The 3,871-nt window shown below is 42.4% G+C and overlaps 1 pseudogene; it reads left to right on the forward strand.

Moving 5' to 3' along the window:
- Nucleotides 1-1,962: 1,962 nt before the first annotated feature.
- LOC102895907 lies at nucleotides 1,963-3,270 on the forward strand (annotated as a pseudogene).
- Nucleotides 3,271-3,871: the final 601 nt, after the last annotated feature.

The raw sequence follows: 3,871 nt of genomic DNA on the forward strand, positions 1-3,871 counted from the left end.
TTATGGAAATGCTTTTGCTGAGGGTAGAGGAGAGTGATTCATAGGTCAAATGTCTCTGAAAAACTCCATGACAGGAATTCATAAGCCACTAACACTCTGCTAAGTAATCGACTCAACTGCATCACATGCTTCTTTAGGTCCAGCTTTGAATTGAGAATCTTGGTTCAAAATCATAAAAAGAAAGAATCCATTTGGCTCAGTATCTCTGAACAAAGTGCTTTATGCCAAACTTTCTCATAGGCACTTAGATCAGCCTAAAATCTATTGTCCCTAGGTAAAGTGCGCACCCTGGTCCAATCAGTTGTGGCCATGGAACTAGGTCATGTGCTCTAGAATATGACTATTTATGGTAGTGCAGTATGGGGGCAACCTCCAAAAAGGAAATATAAAAAAACCATCACTGTGAAGAATATCAAATATATTTCTTTCACATACAAGCCTTTAATACTTGAAAAGATCTATTAATTATCCATATTCCATAATCTACTCATCTTTGGTTGTAATCATCAGGGTCCAATCATAAGACAGAAACTACAGTTATTTTAATAGAATTTAATTAAAAGAATTGTTACCCAGGTATTAGAAAACTGAAAAGGCAAAGGGAACACTAAGGTATTACAGAGGTAGTAACTGCAGCTGCCACCCTAAAGCTGAGGGAACAGAGGAAGAGGATAAAATATTAGAACTTAGAAGCTCATGGGAGGAATACTATAGTTAGGACTCAGATCTCTGAGGAAAAGATACTGCTTTGCTGACACTGATATCTCAGGAGCTCAAAATGGGAACTTAAGGGACTAGGATACATACCTCTGACAAGGAGGTGCTCTGAGTATTACTATATTACTTCAGCAACAGAATTAATACAAACAAACAAATAAAATCTCAATAGAACTAACACAATGGCACTATTCATTTGTATAGGCCACTATAGTTCTACCATAGACATGGTGATAACCATGCCACACTGTAAATTTATACTCTTTCAGTGAACTATAGGATTTTTTTATATGAATTCCTACTGTACTAGGTATTACATAGTCTTTGCTTATGTAGTTGACTCTTTAAACTCAAGTGCTAGATTACAATTTAGCCACAAAAATGTCCATGCTTAGTCGTGGTCATTCTACTGAGATTATTTTATTTTCATCTCTGTCATCCAAAATACATACTGTCTTTCCCAACTTAATCCATTCAGAGCAGTTTGATTCTCATTTATTGGGTCCTAACTACCCTACATTTTAATTTCTCTTTATGTGTTTGATTATGAAGAAGAGAGAAGCAAACCAGATGTAAAATCAATTAAATTTTTCAGAAACTTTTTTCCATTAAGTAGACCTATCCCTTGTTCTTCCTTACTTCTGACCAAAGCTTCAAAATATTTTTGATGTCCTTAACATCTTTTCTCAAGTCCACTACCATTCTGTTAATGCAATTTAGAGGTTTGTGTTCCTCTTTAGCCTTCCTCTTTGACTAGACTTATTATATTAGATATAATAAATATACATCCACATATCACATATTTATTATTAAGGAGTAATTTCTTTTTCTTAATGTCATTCTAAAAAGGGGACAGGGAGAATTATAACTATGATGGTCCAAGCAGGCTAAACTCCTTAAAGCCAGACTTGAAGTTATGATCAATAATAATATGAATGACCTGAGGAATTTTTATTTCATTGATCTGTGTACCAAACATGTCTGAGAATGTGTGCAGACTCTAATGCAATTGGTTTGTGCTAAGGCCTTGTAATATGTATTTGCTTGGGGGTGGGGGTACACTCCCAGATGATTCCCCTATGTACCCCAATTAAAAACCAGTCATTTTGGGGGTCAGACTGACCACAATTGCTGTTACCTACACATCTATGAAATCATTGGCATGTGCCCGAGAGATGGCTGCTCAAGGTTAGGACAGACGTTCAGGTATACAACATATGATTCAATATTTGTATATACTGTGAAATGATCACCACAATACACACCCCCAACCACATGCCAGGGAAGAAAGAGGACCTGTACCTATAGCTAATCCAGAGAACAATTCTTCTGATTTGGGCCATTATGCCAGCCCATCCAGGACTTGCCTTGCAGGAACATCGCAAGCCTGGAGGGCTCTGACCAGTTCCTGGTAAAGACCAGTACAGTCACCACATTCAAACATGCCCATATCCATGCGCATGATATAGTTCAGCATAAGCCCCATCATTAGTGTTGTGGTTGAAGTCAAGAACCTGGAGGATCTGCCCAAACTGGTAAAGGGTCTTAAGCAGCTGGCCAAATCAGATCCCATGCTGCTGTGTATCACTGGAGCTGGGAGAGCACATAATCTTTGGGACCAGTGAGCTGCACCTGGAGATCTGGATGGAGGACCTGAAGGAGGTCCATGTGTACATTCCTATCAGGAAATTCGACTCAGTTGTCTCACACCCTGAGACCATCAGCGAAGAGTGGAACATGCTCTGCCCATCCCAGACCCCCAGCAAGTACAGTCCGCTGTACTTGAGGGCTCAGCCCTTCCTCAATGGCCTGGCCTAAGGCATCAACAAGGGTGAGGTGTTCCCCTGCCAAGAGCTCCAGCAGCGCCAGCTACCTGGCCATGAATATAAGTGGGAGGCAGTCGAGGCCTGAAAGATCTAGTATTTGGGGCCTGATGGCATCACCCCTTCATCCTCACTGACATTACCAAGGGCGTGCAGTACCTCAGAGAGATCAAAGGCAGGGTGGTGGCGGGCTTCCACTAGAGGTGCTGTGTGTGGAGAATGTTCAGGGCGAGCGCTTCGATGTCTGCAGTTTGATGCTGTGCACAGACGACATCCAGATCACCTCTACGGCCTGCGCAGCCTCTGTGACTACGTGCTGACCACCAGCTCTGCCTCCTGGAGCCCACTCACCTGGTCGTGATGCAGTGTCCAGAACGAGTAGTGGGCGGCATCTATGGTGTCCTGAACAGGAAGCAGGGCCATGCCTTGGAGAAGTCTCAGGTGGCTGACACCGCCATGTTTGCCGTGAAGGCCTACTTGTCCGTCAGTGAGCCCTCTGGCTTCACCGTCTAACCAAAGTCCCACACAAGCGACCAAGCTTCCACCCAGTATGAGCTGGACCACTGGCAGATCCTGCACGAGACCCTCCTGACAACAGCAGCTGCCCTGACCAGGAGGTAGCGGAGACGTGCAAGCACAAAGGCCTGAAGGCAGCCACCCAGCCCGGGACAACTTCCTGGACAGATTGCAGGCAGCTCTCCCCACACCCGTCGCCTCCGCTGGCAGGTGAGACTCAGAGCGGTTGAGTTCCGCCCAATGACTGATCCACCACAGCAACGAGCCCTCACTTTACCTCACTCTTGGAGACTGCCCGGACACATTGGTGTGCCACTTGATAGGTTTCTGTGCCATCGCTCAACATAAATATCAAAAGAAATGGCATCGGTGTTTATGTCAGGATTTCAGAAGCAACAGAAATGCCCTCGCAGCAGGGGCTTACTTGACCAGTGGGGAGTAGAGAAGGGAATGGGACACCTAAAACTTTTTTTTTTTTTTCATTTCTTCAGAGGAAAATGCAAATGTTTCAAATAAATTTAGAATAAATACATTGAGGCTCAAAAAAATATAGAGTCCTATAGAAACGATGTTCATTTATAACAGGAATTAACTTACAGACACAATATATTTTTCCTCATTTGTTTTTTATTATTTTAATATATTTTTTAGCATAGTTGTATTTATAAATACAACTTTTATCCTTCAACTCTTAAGCCTTCTTTTACTTTTACGACGTCACCTTCCTTAAAGCTATTTTTAAAAGTTCTCTAACTTTGTGGTCTTTGACGTTTCAGATACCTTTTGTGAGTTCTGCCACCCATCTTTTAAAACCC

The sequence above is a fragment of the Pteropus alecto genome, unplaced genomic scaffold (genome assembly GCF_000325575.1).
Source record: "Pteropus alecto unplaced genomic scaffold, ASM32557v1 scaffold222, whole genome shotgun sequence".
Taxonomy (NCBI): Eukaryota; Metazoa; Chordata; class Mammalia; order Chiroptera; family Pteropodidae; genus Pteropus; species Pteropus alecto.